Consider the following 22,387-nt stretch of genomic DNA (forward strand, 5'->3'; position numbering starts at 1 on the left):
AGTTATTTGCAAATGTTGTTCCTTCTCACCAACTCAACCTTTTATCATACTGCATCAATAGGTCAACATTCTTGATTTTTTTCTCTCTTCTTTTTGGTCTCTTTCAACAATTCGTTTATGTCCCCACTCTCATCCGATAAGCATTGCCCTTCAAGTCTAGTGTCCTACACGATCATCTGATTCTGTATTACTTATTCTACCTGCCTCTGCATGGAACTGGTCAAATTTTATTTGGGTGTGAAGATATGAATTCCTTTATTAAACTGATAGTGAATATTGTGTTGGGATGTCATGTCTTTCAGTGTTGACATGATATCAAAATTGGAGATGTTAATGTCAGCTCTTTGCTTTATGCGGATGTTGACCTATGTTGTGTAACAGCTATCATAACTAGTTATCAAGAATTTTAGGTCTTATTTAGGTTGACCATAAGCTGGTTTAGGGAAAAACCTTGATTTTTACTGCGCTGTGTTGTACAGCATGTTGAACATCATGTCATATTGGAGACTTCTTTAAACTTGTGAATATAGTTATTGCTGTATATAGCTGAACTGCCTTATCATAATAGATAATTTGGGAACTTGTTAGCTCTCAAATTACCTGATGTTTTCCCCTCTGTAGTATGATGAGCCAAACTTAACGTGTTCTTTCCCCCCCACCTCAAAGTCCTTAACTTCTTTCATGTGAAATTCTCCTAACATCTTACTTGTCTAATATGATATATTCAACATGTGTAAAACATTATCAACACTTGACTTCTTGAGAAGCAAATGAGGTTGCTTAGGTGACCTAAGCATACTGGAAACCTTTTTCATATGTTGAAGGCAACTTTGAGATTGCTCTCTCTCTCTCTCTCTCTCTCTCTCTCTCAATTAACTATTTTATCTGTGATTTTATGATCTAGTGAATGCAATTTTATAGTTCATTTTCTTTCATGTTTGCAGTGTTTCTACCAAATTCTACCAAAATCACATGGTGATTTTGGTAGAATGTTAAATTTTTTCCCATATTATATCCATTCTTTACAAGCATTCCTTTGTCGTTTGGTGAAATAACTCCCACTGAGTGGAAGATCTGATGAGTTATTTGTTCCTATCATATGCAATTTTAAAAACTTATCAAAGAAAAAGATTCCTACATAAAATAGATAAAATTTTGAATTATTATTTGCAAATGGGTCATGAACTACCATCAAACCTTTGGGACATGGCAGAAAAGCTAACTTCAAACAAAGCATATATAACTGGGTAAAAAGCTATTCAACTTCAAAAATAAATTTAATCAATGAAAATAATGAATCACCATAACCTACCAACCAAACCACTGATGAAGTCATTGTTAACTTATCTTCACATACCCTCTTACAAGATGAACAGAGTATTTCAGCTAAATGATATACAATTTTACTATAATCCCAAATAACACCCATAGCACATTGGCAAATATAGGAAAAAAAGTGATCATAGAATTCCAAGAAATGTAGCTGACATAATAAATATATATATAATTTGTCTTAAAGGGAAAATCTGATCCTGACAACCTCTATTTTGCTTGAATCCAGCTTGTTCTTCACCAAGCTTCCCTTTCACAGTTTTTCTTAGCCATTTCTCAAATATACTTCGATGAATCTTACCAGAAACACCTCTGTAATTCTCACATTTAGTTTTATTTCCCTTTAGATGGGTATTTTAAGAGCTCTCCTCCACCAATCCCCTGAAATTCGACCCTTTGACCAGGCCTTCTGAATTATATAATGCAGCCACTGTAAAACTTTTATACCTCTGGGCATTTCTGGCTATATTTCATCTACTCCAGCTGCCTTTCAGCATTTCAGGTTTTTGATGACTTTTTCTACTTCAAGTATGGATAGGTATTCCTGACTTCAATTCTATTGCGAGTTTTCTACCATTGTGCTGACACTGCTTGTTTCATTCAGCAGTGTTTCAAAGTAATTACTCCAGACATCTACAATATCTTTCATCTTCAGTTTTCATGTCCCCCCTTTATCATCTGTAATTCCTTTTACAGTACTTTGTCTCCATTTCTAAGCTTTTTTTTTCAATAGCTTCCAGAATATTTTGCCACTTTCCTGATATTTATTTTCTATGTTCTTACAAGTCTTCCCTTGACTTTTTTAGCTAGTTTTACTCAATGCTTTGTTTTCTTACATTTTCTCTATATTCTCTGAAGAGCACAAGCTGATTCACTTGCCAGGAACTTTCACAATATGCTTTCTTTTTTTCCTTCACTGCCTCTAACTTCCTGAGTCCATAGAATTCTGATTTTTCTATCCTTACAGACAAACTCACCACATGCCCTTCTGGCTAAATCAATCAGAGTTTGCCATTGAATCTCCACTGTTTGGTTCTTGTTTTCATATTTCTTCATTTTTTAATTCAATGATGTTTGTGTCTACAGTTCACCTCTGAAAGCTCGATTTTGATTTGTTTTAAACCTTTTTAACACACTCTTCTTTTTAATATGAAATTCAATTTTATCCTGCTCAAAATATATCAATATTATCATTTAACATGGTGTTAGTAATAACTAATCCATGTCCTGAACAGAAATCCAGCAGGCATTTATCATTATTATTAGCTGTGTACTTTTCTTTAAATTTTTACAAAGCATTTCTATATGTCTGATAATGATTTATTACTCTGCTGATTAGATCTCCAACAAGGACCAACTTTTCCTTTTTCAACTGTGTCAGATGCTTTCTCTAATGCCTCAAAAAAATTCCTTCACATTTTCCTTGGTAGAACCTTCTGTGGAACCATTAGCACAAATAAGTCTCAGTGTCCACTTCCCCATTCTGATATTTGCCCATATCACTCTACTTCATATTACCTGCCATTCAAGAAGAATATACTTATACTCAGTGTTGAATACTATAGCTACTCCCTCTTTTCCCAAGATTGTTATTGCCTGAATATAATATTTTATATTTGTTGCTTAGAAAGATCTCACCTGTTTTCCTCTTTGTTTCAGTCACGGCTATTACACTGATGTAGTACTTATCCAATATTTCTACTAGTTCCATTTATTTTTCATTGATGCTTCTTATGTTGATGGTACCAATCTTGAACTTTGTTGATGTTGAAATGGAACATGTTCTGGGATTTGTTCCAGTAGCTGATTTTTGCTGTTCACTCTGGTTCCCTGATGAAACAACGGGGCCTTGTTTAACCAGGCAATGCCCCAGCAGGCATGAAATTCTGTCATGTTGTACCATCATTGTACATTGTGGTTTAAGCCAATAAGAACACAATTTGGCCAGTAAATCGCCAACATTCTTGTTCGTTCAGTATCCAGGTAGAAACCTAACAGGGTGCACCACAATGTGAGGACTGGACATTAGGTAAGAATCCCCTGTCAGTTTTCTGCATTCCTTGGAAGGCTACATGGAAGTCTCCTCTCAGTTATACAGATTTGACCCTTAAGCACCCCCGTGTATGTGTAAAGTAGCTGAATAGATTAATATAATAACAATGCAGCTCCAATAAGCCAGTGAAGAGTTAATGATTATAATACTCTTGCACCCTACAACTTTGCAACTAATAATCATGATTTCTTGTAAACATTTAATTGTAATTTTCATAAAACTGTGTTCTTTGATATATTCCCATGTAGTAATAAACAGTTATGTGACAATGTCATTTATTTTAATTATTTCTCTTATATTAGTATATTTTTATACGATTTAAAGAAAAAAAAAGGAGATGGCTCCAAATTTTGAAAATTCATCCAGCTCTCTAAGGAAAAAGGATTTTTACCTTAATAATAGTGCTCAAATGTGTACTCATGAATATTATACACTTGCAAAATGTTTCAAGTAACAGTCTAAAATATTCTTTGGAATAGTTTTTACTTAATTTCCAAAAGTTTATATAATTTATAAAATTTATTAAAAGAGCAAGTACACTCTCAAGTCAGGTCTTATTTTCGGTGAACACAAACGATGAAGACCGCAACACGGAGTAGATTGGAACTTAACATAAAACGTTTATATTTGTCATGATGCAGAAGAACGGAGCATTGTTGAATCCAAAGAAATTGTCCTATACCCTTCTCACATCAACAGCAATCTCAGTTATAGTCTTCCTGACTCGCGTATTTCTGCCATTAGATAATGGCATACGCGTGAACTCATACGCTCACATTTACACAACAATAGAACTACAGAACCGACTATAATGACAATTCAAACTTAACTTTAGTTTACAAGTCTGTTATTATAATGACACAGTGTTTTTATGATTTTTTTAATTTGCTTTAAGTGTTACCACACCTGAAGAAGTCGTTTTGATGAAACATGTTGTGTGCTCCATTAAATTAACTTGTTATTTATTTTCTCGGTTTCAGTCAGTCAAAAAAAAGATGAACATAACTAATCTCCAAGTAAATGTAACTAATGATCATCATATTCCTTCTGACAAGGATACATTCCAACTTACAAAAGCTTATCAGAAAACCACCAGAAGCATTGGACTATTCATAAACAGGCATAATTCCTGTCTTTTTAAAATGCTGCAAGTCCTTTTCAATCATTCTGAAATTCCTTCAAGGAAATCGTCACAATGCAAAGGGCACATAGAATTTACCAAAAAGCGAAATTAGATCTTTTATCAGAACAAATAAGTGACACAAAACGGAACTCAGCCTTTCTCTTTGGAAAATCGTTTAGCAGTATCTTTATACCCCGTGTCGTGGAACACCATAAAAGAGAAGAATGTGCCGGGCTTTAAGAACTCAAGAAATCTAAGCTAATTAGGAAATTTAATTCACTCAGATTAAGACAAGAATGATTCGCACTTAATAAGCATCATTAAGGCCTTAAAAAATTAATAATAAACAAATCACCTTACAACCTTAGTCCAGAAAAAGAGCATATTCTCTCAAAAGGTCTTAATTTTGTTCCTTCGCCAAAATCCATCCCTAGAGAATTGTTTCTTACTAAGAATGAAAAAGCTAGCTCACTGCTTCCTACAGAAGACGCAAATTTACTTCGTATGGAGGCAATATTTGCGATTAACAATGCAAAATATTTCTTGACAACATTTCTCCTGGTGAAAGACTAGCCATAAAACTTACAAGGAATAGAGATATTATTATCCTCCAAGCAGAGAAGGGCAATGCAACGATCGTACTAAATAAAACAGTTTATCGCGAAAAAATCCTGACGCTACTAGAATCAGATACCTACTCAGAACTAGACCGAGACCCAATGAGAGAGATATATAAATGAACAAACAATCTCCTTAAGACAACAACGGAACTTCCAAGAAACACACGTCTTTCTCTTCGGTCCTTAAATCCACTTATTCCAAGATTATGCGGCCTTCCAAAGGTGCATAAAGCAAATTGTCCGCTCAGGCCAATAGTTGAAAGTATTGATTCGCCGACATATAAATTATCAAAATATCTAGCATCCTCCTTAAAAAGTCTAGTAGGAAAATCTTCATCTTACATTAAAAATTCAACAAACTTCACTCCTAAAATCAAAGATATAAAGTTGAAGAATTCCAATATGATGGCGAGCTTTGATGTTGTAGCACTTTTCACAAATGTTCCAACACAGGATGTTCTCAGTATTTTAAAAAAACAAGATCTCTAAAAAAGAATTTTGCTCTTCTATCACACTGCATTAGTTCGGGGTATTTTAAGTTAATTAAGAGAAAGTTTATACCCTGTCTCCAATACTGGCCAACATTTTCTTCGAGGAAAAAGCCATCTCTAAAGCAACATTAAAACCTAGAACATGGTTCTATGTGGACGATATATTTCTTATTTTGGAGCAGGGGATAGAGAATCTTCACATCTTCCTAAATCATTTAAACAACTTCTACCAAGACATAAAATTTACTGTCGAGATTGAAGAAAATGGTTCCCTTTCATTTCTAGACATGAAGGTTATTACTAAGATGTCTGATTCTTTAAGGATCTCAATCTTCAGGAAAACAACACACATGGATAGATACCTACATGCATCCTCACATCACTATCCCGCACAAACGTTATGTATCATTTCTACATTGGCTCACTCAGTGTTATCTGATGAAGAAGAACTAAAAAATCTAGAAAGTACTTTCTTAAATAATGGATACTCTTCCAAAAACATTAAGAGGCAACTATACCAGCGCCCTCAAAACAACACAGAGATCCCTAACAACCCCAAGGGTTATATTTCTTTACCGTACATCAGCTCGCTCTCCCGGAAACTAGGAAGTTTTGAAAAAATTTAATATAAAAATGTGTTTTTCAACTCTTCCAAAACTAAGGTCAGTTCTAAGCCACCCAAAACAAGCTCATAACCATCTTCAGTTCCCCTGTGTATATAAAATAATATGTGATTGTGGGAGGCCATACCATGGCCAGACTGAGAAGTCAATCCTCCTACAGCTAGAGGAACATCAGAGAAACATTTCATAAAACAGAATCAGAGCAAGCGTACTCTCTAGTCACGTCTTATTTTCAATGAACAGAAACGATGAAGGCCGCCAACACGTAGATTGGAATGCAACATCAAACGTTTATATTTGTCACGATGAAGTAGAACGGCGCATAGTTGAATCCAAAGAAATTGTCCTAGACCACAGATGGCAAACCTATGGCACATCCGAGAATTTTGCTGGCATGTCAACGATTTACAGGTGATATCCTTTTATACACTTATAAATTATTCAACCTTTTTTTTTAATTGTTACAATATGCACAAGTTAAATTTTGTTTTACACGAAAGAAACTAACCAACAAACACAAAGCCTGCTGTAGGAACAAGGCCCAGCAGCTGAAAACTACAGCTGATGTAAAGAATCTCTAGCCATTGGCTGAGGGGCATATTAATGACTCAGCTGATAGAAAAGAACTGTGTTTAGTCGAAAAACTTATCATTATTTAAAAGTTTATTAACTCAAGTTTATTATCTTTAATATTTTTAGCATATGAAAAGTCACCAGCTCCAACTTTGTCAAAACACGTCTTCTAAACATATGATATTAAGCGTAACATGGCGGTCGTATCTGTCATATCTGCCAGGCATCTTCCTACAGTGCACTGTGAACAAATACAATTTTTCTTTGCCTCAATCGACTCATTGTAGATCTGGGTTTCTCAACCCCCAGGCCCTGTCATCATTATACAGTTCCATGAGAGGTTCTTCTGAAATTTGTTAATTTTCATGAATAAATATTTTATAGTGGAAATATTCTGAGGAGAATATAATATTCGTGAATGTAACAAAAAGCTCAGACCCGGAACACCTAAATAACATCTATGTAGGAAATGTAAGTGACGAAGCATGGTATTTTTAAACATGGAAGTATTCATGAATAATCGAGAATTTTCAGACATCGAAATCTTTCAACATTCGGAAGTTCGTTGGCTGTCCTGCGGTGAAGTTCACGAGAGGTTATATGAACTCCGAAATGAAGCTGAGCTATTTCTAATTAATAAGAAAAGTGACCTGTCCCATTATTTCCAGGATAAGAAATGGGTAGCCAGGCTGGCATATCTCAGTGATATATTTTCTTACATAAATGAGTTGAATTAAAACTTCAAAGTCCAGATACAACAAAATTTAATGCTTGGAACAAGATCGAATCATTAAAAAAAGAAACTCAAACTCTTGTTTAATATGACTGCAGAAAGAAGTAATGAAATGTTTCAGATTCTATTATGGAAGCAGATGATTTCTATGCACACAATTCAATGTCAGATGTTGTTGCAACCAACTTGAAGATGTCGTTTGAAAAGTTTTATCCCAAACATGAGGATCCCTGGAGGCAAAATATGTGAACCTTTGTTGAACACAAAGAGACAGCCCTTTCCCATGAAGAAATCCTTCAACTTTTGAATTATCAGAAAAAGGACTAAAAAGTACTTTTAATTCTATGAGTAATTCGAAATTCTAGATAAGAATGAAAAATGAATATCGAAATGAACAAGAAAAATCAATGAGATTTCTTTTGTTATTCCACCACATATCTTTGTGAAACTGAATTTTCTATCATGACTATGCTTATAATGAAACAGGCGAACTCCCTGTAACTTTCTGACTGCCTCCATTTGGCTATCATTCAATTCGTCCCAGAATTAATAAACTAACGGAAAGAAAACAGCAACAAAATTCTCACTACCATAATTAAAACTTTCAAAAACTCAGTTGTAGTAAAAGAAACTAAGTTTAACTTTGAAAGGGAGATGGTAAATCCCATTTTATTTTATAGCCAGGTACAAAACTTGGATCAAAATCCATCGAAGTCCTAGAGTTTCATGCTGAAAAAACTATCAGTGAGCCCAAGAGTAAGTAATCCCTTGGATAGTACAACACCAGGACAATTCCATTCAAAGGTGGAGCAAGATCCATCACTAACCTTAATATTCTCTCATAATGTAAAACACAGCTCCTAAGATATGTATATATGTATATTGTTTTACATTATGAGAAGAGGACACTACCCAGACCGGTTTCAACCTTTTTTGAGGTCTCATCAGTGAGTAGTTAGACCTGGAATACCAAGGTTTTAAGTGAACCGAACTTACATACCGCTACTATCGAATTGCCAAAATGGTGTACTCATATATTGTCATTACCAAATTGTTATTACTGTATTTTACCAGCTACATAAGTTAATTGAAAGGGAGATGGTAAATCCCGTTATATTTTATAGCCAGGTACGAAACTCGGATCGAAATCCATCGAAGTCCTAGAGTTTCATGCAGAAAAAACTATTTGGTAATAACAATATATGAGTACACCATTTTGGTGATTCGATAATAGAGGTATGTAAGTTCAGTTCACTTAAAACCTTGGTATTCCAGGTCTACCCACCCACTGATGAGACCTCAAAAGAGGTTGAAACCGGTCTGGGTAGTGACCTCTTCTCATAATGTAAAACAGTATACATATCTTAGGAGCTGTGTTTTACATTATGAGAGAATATTAAGGTTAGTGACGGAGCTTGCTCCACCTTTGCATGGAGTTGCCCTGGTGTTGTACTACCCAAGGGATTACTTACTCTTGGGCTCGCCGATAGTTTTTTTTTTCAGCATGAAACTCTAGGATTTCGATGGATTTCGATCCGAGTTTCGTACCCGGCTTTAAAATAATTTTAACTTACAAAGATAATAAGCCTTTTGGCTTATTATCTTTGTAAGTTTAACATTGAGAATGTTTGTAAGTTTAACGGGATTTAACATCTCCCTCTTGATTAATAAGTTTAACTTTTTTCAAGAAATTTTAATTGTTCTGTTAAAATGATGAGGTGCTTAAGGGTCAAAGCTGTATAACTGAGAGGAGACCTCCACATAGCCTTTAAAGGAATGCGGAGAACCGACCAGGGCATCTAACCTAATGTCCAATCCTCACCTTCTCGTGGTGCACCCTGTTGGGTATCTACTTGGATACTGAACGAACGAGGATGGGCTGGCAATTTGGAATTTAGCCAACCAAATTGTATTCTTATTGGTTAAACCAAAATAAAAAATGATGATATTTCATCATTTTTTATTTTGGTTTAACCAATAAGATTTCATGCTGGCTTGGGCTTCGCCCGGTTAAAGGCCCCTGTTGTTTTTGCCAGGGAACCAGGTCGAACAGCGAAAAGTCAGCTACTGGAACAAATCTGAAAATAAACCCCAACTCAACATCACCAGAGTTAAAGATCGGTACTATCAACGTAAGAAGCCTGAATGGCAAAGAAATGGAGCTAGCTGAGGAATTAGATAAGTACCAGATCGACATAATAGGGGTGACTGAAACAAAAAAGACAAAAACTGGTGAGATCTTTCTGAGCAATAAATACAAAATGTTATATTCAGGCAATGACAATCAAGGAAAAGAAGGAGTAGCCATAGTATTCAACACAAAATAGGAGGCTAATCTTCTTGAATGGCAGTCAGTCTCAAGTAGAGTAATGTGGGCAAATATGAGAATGGGGAACTGGACAATGAGACTTATTTGTGCCTATGGTCCCACAGAAGGTTCTACTAAGGTAGAAGTGGAGGAATTTTTTGAGGCTTTAGAAAAAGCAAATGACACGATGAAAAATGAAAAGTTGGACCTTGTTGGGGATCTAAATAGCAGAGTAGGAAATGATTGTGAGACATACAAAAATATTTTGGGAAAATTTGGAGAAAAGAGCAAAGCTAATAATAATGGCAAATATCTGTTGGAGTTCTGCTCAGGACATGGACTGGTTATTACTAACACCACGTTCGAACGTCGTGTTAGTAATACGTATGTTATTACTAACACCACGTTGTTAGTAATAACATAATAATGTTAGTAATAAAAATGTGCACAAATTCACATGGAGAGAAGAGGCAAGGAATAAGAAAAGTCTCATTGACTATGTTATTGTAGATAGTGATGTTTTCTCCCTGGTGCAGGACAGCAGAGTGTACAGAGGATTTGAAGTTCGAAGTGATCACTATTTAGTCTCGAGCAGGATAAAATTGAATTTCATATTGAAAAGAATAACATGTAAGAAAGTTTTAAAGCAAATAAAAGTTGAGCAGCTCTTAGATGTGAACTGCAGACTAAAATACACAAAGATTATTGAAGAAAAAATGAAAGAGTTTGAGAACAGGAATCAAACCTTGGAGATTCAGTGGCAAACTGTGAAGAAAACACTGACTGATTCTGCCTGAGAGGCATGTGGTGAGGTTGTCTGTAAGGATAAAAAAAATCAGAACTCCCTGGTGGACACAGGAAGTTAAAGAGGCAGTGAAGAAAAAGAAAAAAGCATAGCAAAAGTTCCATCAAATAAGTCAGCGTGTGCTCTTAGAGAATACAGAGACAAATGCAAGAATGCTAAACACTGTGTAAAACTAGCTAAACAAAAGTCATGGGAGGACTTTGGCAAGAATATAGAAAATAAATATCAAGAAGGTGGCAAAATATTCTGGAGGTTGTTGAAGAAGCTTAGGAATGGAAGAGTGCTGTAAAAGAAGTTAGAAATGATAAAGGTGACATGAAAATGGGAGAAAAAGATATCCTTGAAGTATGGAGCAATTACTTTGAAAAACTGCTAAATGAAACAAGCAGTGACGACAGCACAGTGGTAAAAAACACTTACCAGGCATGCAGTCAGTATGGTGGTATAAGAGTCTTACAGTGGCTGCACTGCATAGTTCAGAAAGCCTGGACAGAGGGAAGAATTCCCAATAATTGGAGTAGAGCTCTCAAAGTACCCATAAATAAAAAGGGAAATAAAACTGAATGTGAGAATTACAGAGGTATTTCCCTACTGAGTGTTCCTGGCAAGATCTATGCAAGTATACTTGAGAAACGGTTGAGAAGAATTGTGGAAGAAAAGCTTGGTGAAGAACAAGCTGGATTCAGGCCAAATACAGGCTGTCATGATCAGATCTTCACTTTACGATACATAGTCGAGAAAGCATGGGAATAGAACAGAGATCTGTATTTAAGTTTTGTCGATTTGGAAAAGGCATATGACAAGGTGCCAAGAGAGAAGCTATTCGATACGCTACAGTTATATGGTGTCAATGGGGCATTATATCAAGCAATACTTAGTCTTTATTTGAGTTGTAAGTCAGCAGTTAGAATTGAAGGAAGTACAGGAAGATGGTTTAATGTTAAATCTGGTGTGAGACAAGGATGTACATTATCCCCTCTGTTATTCATTATCTATATGGATCACATTATGAAGGAAAGTGGTATTAAACATGATATCAAAATTGGAGATGTTAATGTCAACTCTTTGCTTTATGCAGATGATGTTATACTTCTACATAAATCCGCTACAAGTCTGCAGGATTCTCTGACTAAATTGAGTAGCTGTTGTAATAGATATGGTATGAAGGTCAGCAATAAAAAGTCAAAGACAATGAAAATAGGCAGAATCATTGAAAATGTCAACTGTGTTGTGAATGGAGAACCTGTGGAACAAGTGAAACATTTCAGCTACTTAGACACGATTTTTGGTGAAGATGGTAAATTAAATATAGAAATAGACAACAGAATCAGCAAAGCTGGTATGGTAGGAAGTCAATTGAATAAATTTATATGGAATAAGAGAGAAATTAGTCAGAACACTAAATTAGCTGTATACAAGACAGTGTTCAAACCAGTTTTAACTTATGGATCTGAGAGCTGGGTCAGAAGTAAAACACTTGACCAAAGACTAGAGACTGCAGATATGAGAGTCCTGAGAAAGATTATAGGCATGAACAGATGGCATCAATGGCAGTATCATATTAAAAACAAGGATATTAGGAAAGAACATCCAGGAATGCGTTAGCAGAGCTAATCTCAGGTGGTATGGTCACTTAAACAGAATAGGCGAATAAATATTAGCAAAACAAGTGTTCTCTGCCAGGTTGGCAGCAAAACGACCCAGAGGAAGACCAAGATATAGGTGGGTTGATACGGTACAAAGTGCCTTAGACGATAGAAATATAAGATCTGATAATGTTGGAGTCTTGACAAGTAAGAGACTGATTTGGAGGAAAATTGTAGATAGGAAGTTAGTAATGATGTAATTTTTTTCATGTAATATGAAAAAAATTACTGCCGTGTACCTTAAATGGGTGTACAGGATATGATAGTACACCCCTTGAAGGTACATGGCAGGAATTTGATGATGATGTGTTAAAAGGCTGTGTTTTTAAATTCAAAATGATAATTATTGTTGGAACTAGTGTTTAAAATTGAGAGATTCATACATTTTTATTTATTAAATTACATACTTTGCATATATAAATATTGGGCATGTATCTGATAATACGTAGTATTCAAATATAATTCTCACTTTTTTTCCCATAATTAAAGCTAAAAATTTGTAGCGCGAGATATATGGAGAGATTTTCAGAAACCCAAACAGTGAAATCTTCCTTCCCATTATTCCAAACAAAAATTAACATTAATTTACAAGACTTGAGATACATAATGAACAATCCTTCACAAATGACTAATGAGAAGTAAAAGCATACTGCAAAACAGACAGCAAGGGTAGGCCAGTAGAGATAGAGAAGCTATGAAGACATGCATATGATTGGTGCAGCATTCTCACAAGATAGCGTGACTCAAAGATAAAAGCAAGCCGACAATTTTTGAATTGAAATGCTAATTCTCTTCAACTGAATCCCATAAAATCTGCAACTGTCATAACAACACTCACTATATATTTCTTAGTTTTAACACATTCACAACAGGGTGTGGTTTATTGTTCCGACAGAACTTCTCATTACCAGCAGGCTCGACTCACGCACAGTTTCAACCCTTGATTGATTTTTATTGCTGCATGTTTGCATTTGAGCTGGGGAACTCACACAGCATTATATGGCATGTTTCAATTCGTGGTAGAATTTTATTTGAAGTTAGCCATCGTGATCTGTCATAATGACATTGAGAATTTCAAATGCAATCAAACAAACACTTATTTCATATAATTGAAAAATTGGACGATAGTTTTTAGTTAGATACTCTGTTTCCGGTGAAACATATGGTTTTGCTGAAGTTTATGCAGCATAGTTTCTGTGACAGGGAACATGTGATTCATTAGTTAGCGCCGTTTTTATTCCAGCTGTCTCTAATTGCACTATTTGTTGAGAAATATATTACACATAAGCATGTGTACCTTATTCAATAAAACTACTTGTTTTTCTTGCATCTGCAGTATAATGGCTGTTGGGGAGGGCGTGTTGTTACTGCAGGGAGCGAGTTACTATCGCCTCGACGTGAACATGTTTAAACATTTTTCGTGTGCGAGGTATATGCAAAACTTTTTTAATGTCTTTTTTTCATAAAGTAAAATCAGCTGTGCGAGTTATACATGAGGATAAGTTATATTCAATTAAATACGGTAAACGTTTCGCCGACAAGTTGACATCCTTCTGCTACTTCCCCTGCTCAGCTGATGTCTATTGCGAGTAAAATGCATAAATATTTTTCTCACTACAGTTTTTTTTTTCAAACCAATATCATTAAAATCAATTTAATTATATAATAATCAATTTTACACTGAATAATATTATAAATTTATATATAAATAAATTAAATTAAATTAGTTATAAAATATTATATATATACATTCTGTGTCCAAAAAGAAACTGAACTTTTCGAAAATAGAAGAAACTAGTGGCTCCATCTGTTGTATCTTTTTGTTGTCGAAAGCAGCAACCTTCATTACTGTTCTGTCAACTGTTTATGACATTTGTTTCATTAGAAGCCGAGTTATACTGCCAAGAGTGACAGCATGTTTTGACGAAGGGTCAGAAAATGAGTTTCAAACAGAGGGCTGCAATTGACTTTTGTGTTAAACTTGGTAAAAGTTTTACCGAAACAAATCAAACGCTTCAAAAAGCATACAGTGATGAATGCTTATCCTGTACTCAAGTTTATGAGTGGTTTAAGCGATTTCAAAGTGGTCGTGAGACGCTTGAGGAAGACGAAAAGTCAGGCCGTCCAAAAACTGGACTAACTAAAGTTAACATCCAAAAAGTGCGTGATTTCATCAAAGAAATCCCGAAATCTTCAGTGAAATTGATTGAAGATGAACCGGGGATTCCAAAATCAACTGTGCACAACATTTTGACCGAGAGTTTGTGCCTTTGTAAATTGAATTCGCGATTTGATCCCCTCAAGTTCATCGACAACCAAAAAATGTATTGAATTGAACACTGCAAGGACCTCATTAAAACGGCTCGTAAGGACTCAAACTTACTTGAAACAATCGTTACTGGTGATGAAACGTGGTGTTTTGAGTATGAGCCTGAAACAAAGTGCCAGAGGGCTGAGTGGAGACCACCAGAAGAGGGGCATCCAAAAAAAAAAAGTCGCTTGGAGAAGTCAAAAGTAAAGACAATGCTGATTTGTTTCTACTATTCCGAGGGCATTATCCACAAACAATTCGTTCCGCCTGGCCCAACAGTCAATGGTGAGTTTTATCTCGAAGTTTTGAAGCGATTGATAGCAAAAATTCGTCGCGTACGACATGAATATTGTGATGACCGATCGTTCATCAAAACACACTGTCACTCTTGGCACCATAACTCTGCTTCTAATGAAACAGTTGACACAACACTAATGAAGGTTGCTACTTTCAACAACAAAAGGATACAACAGGTGGCCCCACTAGTTTCTTCTATTTTCGAAAAGTTCGGTTTCTTTTTTGGACAGAGTGTGTGTGTGTGTGTGTATATATATATATAAAATGATAAGCCTTTTTATGTCACATTTTTTGAAATGTTTTAAAAATCAGGGGCTACCCTGAGTGTCGAGTCTTCAAAATTCAAGGAGAACCAGCCTACCAGTCCGGAACATGGGGAGTTGGACGCTGTAGGCACCAGGAGGGCCTTTTGAGTCTTCAAAATTCGAGTCATCAGAATTCAAGGAGAACCGGCCTACCAGTCCAGAACTCGGGGGTGATGAACCCCTTCTTTCGAGTCTTCAAAAATACGAATCATTAGAATTCAAGAACTGGCCTACCAGTCCGGAACTTGGGGGTTTGGTTGCCATAGGCACCAGGGGGGGGTATGGCACCCAAATAGTGTGTGTGTGCGTGCGTGCGTACATACACTATTTGGGTACTAGTATATATATATTATCCCCCCGTAGTGTGTGTATATATATTATATATATTACAAATTAATTCATTAATTTTCTATTAATTTTTCCTCTATTAAAAACTGCCTGGCATGTCAGCAACTTGATTTGCAAATTTCTGGCACGTGCCGGCACATCAGCAATTCGATTCGTAAACTTTTGGCACACGCACATAAAAAGGTTCGCCACCACTGTCCTAGACCCTTCTCACATCAACAGCAACCTCAGTTATAGTCTTCCTGACTTGCATACTTCTTCCATTAGATACTAGCGTATGCGTGAACTCATACGCTCGCATTTGCACAATAATAGAACTACAGAACTCAAGGAGGGTGGCACCCATTCTTGAGTTCTGTATTTCATAAAGGATTTCATTGTTTTAATGATTTCATTAAAACAATGAAATCATTGTTTTAATGATTTCAAACTTAATGTCAAAAGGACATTAGTAGATGGAATGAGTAACATCAAACGTTTATATTTGTCACGATGAAGTAGAACGGCACATAGTTGAATCCAAAAAAATTGTCCTAGACCCTTCTCACATCAACCTCAGTTATAGTCATCCTGACTTGCATAGTTCTCCCATACGAGTGAACTCATACACTCGTATTTGCACAACAATAGAACTACAGAACGGACTATAACGACAATTCAAACTTAACTTTAGTTTTTGAGAGTCTATTTTTCACTTGGTTAGACTACAATAAGTTTAGTTTAATCTTTTATCCAAGTCTGAGCAAACAAAGTTTGACCCTGAAAGTATCCTCAGGACTGGGGTAAGGTAGTACAACACTGGACAACTCGTTGCAAAGTTCTCCACCTTTCAGGCACAAACTTTGTTTGCTCACACTTGGATAAAGGATTAAACTAAACTTATTATTCACTTTAGTTTACAAGTCTGTTATTATAATGGCACAGTGTGTTTATAGTTTTTTTTAATTTGCTTTAAGTGTTACCACACCTGAAGAAGTCGTTTTGATGAAACATGTTGTATGCTCCATTACATTAACTTGTTATCTATTATCTCATTTTCAGTCACTCAAAAAAAAAAAAAAAAGATAAATATATATGTGTGTGTGTGATCCACACGTGAAAGGCCACATGGCAAGGAATAAAAGAAAGGAAGAATCTGTTTACAATTTTGCTTGGGTAAGGCAGAATGGGGAGACTATTCCAAAAGGACATTAGTAGATGGAATGAAAGAGGACACAGTGAAGTTGGTTCTGTGAGTTTCAAGCTAGACTGTAAAAGGGTGTTGGTTAGGAGTGGCTCTTGTTTTAATGATTTTGGAGGAGAGTGGGGAAATAATAGTGGCCAGTTCAGCAGAGCACTGTCCATGAAAATATCTGTAGAAGAGGCACAAGGCAGAAACTGAATGTCTATGAGAGAGATTGAAGTGGGTATGTGAGAGATGGGTCATTAATTTGCCATATTGCCCTCTTCTGGACAAAATCAAGCAACCTTAGAGAGGATTTTGGTGCACCACTCCAAATATAGAAGCAATATTCCATGACTGGGTGGATTTGGGCTTTGTATAGAGTTAGCAGCTGTAAAGGTATGAAGTAGTGTCTTGTGTGAAAAGGCACCAAGTTTTTTGGCAGCTGCAGAAGCTATAGTTGAAATGTGGTTGTGCCAGGAAAGATCTGAGGTGCAGGTCAGCCCGAGAAGAGAAATCTGATTATGCTTCTATCACACTCTATAGTATGGTTCGTTCTTGAGAAATGAAAGGTTAACCCCGATTTTTCTCCTCTCTTATTATTGATGTCACCTATGTGTTCTTTTTGCCTAATTTCAAGGCTCCTTGAAGTTTGGCCGATGTAATTCAAGCCACAAGAGCAGGGTATGTTATAAACTCCAGCATATTTGGAGAAAGGATGGCTATCTTTTGGAGATCTTAAGAATTGTCTAATCATTTCTGTAGGTTTAAAGGCCCCCTCTTATTTTATGTGGTCTAAGGAGTCTTGCAATCTTATTGGAAACTGTCCCTAAGTATGGAATGCCGATGGTAGAAATATAATGTATATCATCTCATCGTCTTTGTTGGGGTTCAGAGAAAAGTATCTCGTGGACGAGTCTTCAAGGAAATCCATTCATGGTAAGGTTGGTAGATATTATGGATAGTTCTTCCTGGAGGTCTTGTTGATCTGTTGTAAGGAGAGAGGCACGGCTCTTCAGCATGTGTACAATACTAAGTTTCTGAGAAATGTGGTGGCAAGAAGTGAAATGTAAATAACGTCCTGTATTGGTAGGTTTGCAGTAAACTGAGAGGTTGATACTACCATTCGGAAGCTTCTTAATTAAAGTGTCCAGAAATAATAATTGGTTATCTTTTTCAAGTTCTAGAGTGAATTTGATTGTGTGGTGTAGAGAGTTGATTTTGTTAAGAAAGTCGAACAGGTCCTTTTTTGTGTGGTTCCAAACAATAAAGATATCATCAATGTATCTCCACCATACTGTGGGTTTAGGGTCTGTTTGAGATAAGATTTTACTTTCAAAATCCTCCATAAAGAGATCAGCACAAGATGGATAGAGGGGACTACCCATTGCAAGCCCAGTCAATTGCTGATATATGGTTTTATTCCATAAGAAAAAGTTTGATGTTAAACAATGACGGAACAGAAGTAATGTCTTGTGGGGGCAAACTTCCTAAAATGTTGATGACTTCCTCTACAGGGATGTTAGTGAATAGAGATGTAACATCCAGACTGGCAAGTATATCCATTTTGGAGATAGAGATGTTGTTCAGTTTCTCAACGAAATGTTGCGAATTTCGTATATAAGTATCCAAATTATGGATGTGTGGTTTGAGGAGGCCTGCCAGGTTTGGATAAAAGATAAGTTGACGAACTGATTCCATCTACAATCAGGCGTAGTGGTATTCCATTTTTGTGTACCTTAGGAGCACCGTATGGTCTTGGTGTTAGTGAATGCATGGATTTCAATCTTCGTTTTTAAGTTTATAAACCAGTTCACCATGTGACGTATTAAATCATTGGTGTCATTGTGATTCTTTAGTGTTGAATCTATGACTAGGACACGGTAGGTTGATGTATCCGACAGTAAGCTGTTAAGCTTATCTTTGTAATCACTGGTGTTTAAAATCACTGTTGAATTGCCCTTATCTGTCTTCAATATGATAAAGTCTTTCTTTTTCTTCAAACTATACAATGTTCTTTTTTCCAGAGTAGTGATATTTTTGTTAGGATTTCTGGAAGATGATATTACTTTTTAATCTAATATCATTAGCTATGGATTCCGGTAATGACGAGACTGCCTTTTCTATATTACAAATGATATCCACTTTAGGAACATGATCAGGTGTTATCGCAAAATTGAGACCTTTTTTAAGTATATTGATCTCTGGTTTTGTTAACACGTGATCCGATAAATTAAAAATAACTTTGCTGTCTGGTAGAGAAGGTTTTGATTTAAAACCTTTTGTATAAAGATTGTTGAATTTTTTGATTTGGTTTCGTTTGCTTGTTGTAAAGGCTATATCATAGCTAATAGTGATCATTCTGTCCAAATGCAACCATATATCTTGGTCTAAAGTACTAGAGATATTGTCATAAATCTGATAACATTCTAAATCTATTTGGCTTAAAAGAAATCTAGTATGCTGTATCCGTTCACTTAGAAGTGCCAATGATGTTTTAAAATAAATATGTTTCACTTGTCTTGAATGGAATTGTTCTTTTAAAAATAGAAATTTTGAATAATCTTGTTGTCACGACATCTTTTCAAAAAAGTGAGGTGATTTAATAGTTTGGCCTGTTTACATTTAAGGAGTTCAAAACAGCGTACCTTTCTTTTGGTTTCTCCATGGATTCTATTCATGTTAAAAAACATTCAATTTTCTTGAAAAATTAAATGCACATTCAAGTGCATATAATAAACAACTATGTTATACCTATACCAACTAGTTTCACCAACTAAGGCTGTTGGCATCTTCAGGGGACATAACTGATGTACGGCACTAAAAAGTAAAAAACTGTTACCAACTATAATCAACTAATTCTAATTATATTAAACAAAGAACAGAGTGCGTACAATACATGCATAGAGAGTGCATGATCTCACTTGTTGTTATTTAGTAACGTACTATAGTTGGCACTGTAATTCAGTTCTGGCAAGTTGAGAGATCTAATAAGGGTCTGCCAGATCACGGGTAAGATTAGTCCTTGGTTCCTGTTAAAGTTTTGTATAGAGTGGGCAACTGTTGTGGCTTCTTTAAAAATTCGGGAGCGGAATCCTCCTCTATGTAAGGAATTGTGCTTCTATCCCACTCTATGGTATGGTTCGTTCTTGAGAAATGAAAGGCTAAATAAAATAAACAATATAATAAACAACTATGTTATACTAACTAATTTCACCAACTAAGGCTGTTGGCAACTTCAGGATGCATAACTGATGTAAGGCACTAAAAGTAAAAAACTGTTACAAACTATAATCAACCGATTCCAATTATATTAAACAAAGAACAGAGCACAAAGAACACATAGGTGATGTCAAAATAACAGAGAAGAAAAATCGGGGTTAGCCTTTAATTTCTCAAGAATGAACCATACCATAGAGTGGGATAGAAGCACAATTCCTTACATAGAGGAGGATTTCCGCTCCCGAATTTTTAAAGAAGCCACAACAGTTGCCCGCTGTATACAAAACCTTAACGGGAACCAAGGACTAATCTTACCCCGTGATCTGGAAGACCCTATTAGATCTCTCAACTCGCCAGAACTAAATTACAGTGCCATCTATAGTACATTCCTAAATAACAACAAGTGAGATCATGTACCTTCTATGCATGTATTGTACGCGCTCTGTTCTTTGTTTAATATAATTGGAATCAGTTGATTACACAGTCCAACACAATTTTTGCTGACTTTTATATGAGACTTGTTTTTTTACTAATTTGGGTGTGCTGATTTCAAATATCAAACCCATTTTCCTCTATCACGTCAGGTTTTTCCTCTATGGCATTTTCTTTTTGCTAATTTGTAAGTTTTTGATAGTTTTAAGGAGGCAGTACTATTTAGAGGATCAAAAAAATCGATTTTTTAATATTATTTTCTGAAAGTATGTGCTTTTAAAAATCTGGTCCTAACTTTTTATCAAGAAATTCAAAAAATTCCTGAAGATATAGCCTATTATTCAAAGCGGTGGGCAGATCAGAATCGGAGCGCTCACCGCTCTCACTTGTTAGTAAATGAATAAATGTGTAAGAACCTGCAACGGCACATACTGGCGCTTTGAATGCGAGAGAGGCCGATAATTAGATACATAACTCATAACAATATTCATTAAAAATTACAAGAATATTTATAAAAAAATAACAATTTTACTTGCACATGAGTTTCAGGGAATAAATTTTTCTTTGTAGCAATTTCTGCTGTGTGTTCTGTTTTGGCAATCCCTTTGAATACTCCAACAGTAGTCGGCCATCATGTGAGAATCCCGTCTTCCATAGTTTTTAAGTCTTGATGAAATCTTTCGCCTTGTTCGTTGCTTACAGCACCTAAATTCTCGGGAAATCTATTAAGATGACTGTATAGGAAATTAAGCTTTATGCTCATGTTGCAACCTAGGTGCTGGAAATTTTCAAGCATTGTTTCCACTAGATCTTTGTAATTGCACGCTTTTTTGTTTCCAAGAAAATTATTCGCAACCATCGTAAATGAAGTCCGTGCCTCTTTCTCAATTTCATTCATAGAGTTGATGAAATTTGGGTCTCTCATTAAAGTTCTAATTTGTGGTCCATCAAATACACCGGCTTTAATTTTTTCATAACTAAGTCGTGGAAATTTTTCACATATGTATTGGAAACAGTCACCTTGTAAATCTAAAGCTTTAACATACTGCTTCATAAGACCTAGTTTGATGTGTAGAGGTGGAAAAATGATTTTTTCTCTGTTGATTAAAGGTTGATTTATAACATTCTGTTCTCCAACATTTAAGGATATTCTAAGAGGCCAATGTTTCTGACTCCAGTGTTGGTTTCTAGCTCAACTATCCCAGAAGCATAGAAAACACGGAAACTTTGTATATCCTCTTTGAAAGCCAAGTAAAAAGTTCACCATTTTAAGATCCACACAGATGATCCAGTTTGGTCTATTTTAATAACTTCAGAACCTTTTTAATGTCCTCATATGTTTCCTTTAAGTGGGCTGAATAGCCAATAGGAATTGAGCCATATACATTCCCATTGTGTAGTAAGACACACTTGAGACTTCTGCTTGAACTGTCGATAAATAAACGCCACTCATTTGGATGATATTGTACACTCATTTCAGTTAGTAAACCTGACACATTGTTACAGTAAACAAACCCACACTCATGTTTAAAATATTGTTCAAGATTACTTTCCCTGCTACGATAAAAAGTTATCTCCGTATCTTGCTCCAGTAAGTTTTTTTCATTTAATCTTGAAGCTAACAATTCCGATGATTCCTTCGATAGGCCCAAATCTCTTACTAAGTCATTCAATTCCGCTTGAGTAAAACGCTGCGGTCCAGAACTAGAAATTAAATTTTCATTGTCTAAATCAACATCCGGGTCTTGCTCCTCAAGAACATCTGGCATATCCCGATCATGCTCGTTCTCAAGTAAAGGAAGTCCTTTATAAATTGGCACGGCTATTTCATTGGAATGAGCAACTGGCCAAATTGCTGAGTCGAGATTTGGATACACAATATTTTTCTTATTCTTCTTATTATAACCAGAAGTCTGAACTAAACAAAAATAGCAATCATCTATGTGATTTTTCGGTTCATGCCAAATCATCGGAATGCCAAAAGCTAATTTTTGGCGTTGTCC

At 35.7% G+C, this 22,387-nt stretch overlaps 1 protein-coding gene across 1 annotated transcript in view; it reads right to left on the minus strand.

Moving 5' to 3' along the window:
• The window catches only part of LOC150106327 (E3 ubiquitin-protein ligase RNF38-like), a 280,906-nt gene that overhangs the window by 177,395 nt on the left and 81,124 nt on the right, over nucleotides 1-22,387 (minus strand). The gene's annotated exons all lie outside the window — the stretch shown is intronic.

The sequence above is a fragment of the Typopeltis vanoorti genome, chromosome 5 (assembly GCF_054136105.1).
Source record: "Typopeltis vanoorti isolate ZY-2024b chromosome 5, IOZ_Tvanoo_1.0, whole genome shotgun sequence".
NCBI classification, from domain to species: Eukaryota; Metazoa; Arthropoda; class Arachnida; order Uropygi; family Thelyphonidae; genus Typopeltis; species Typopeltis vanoorti.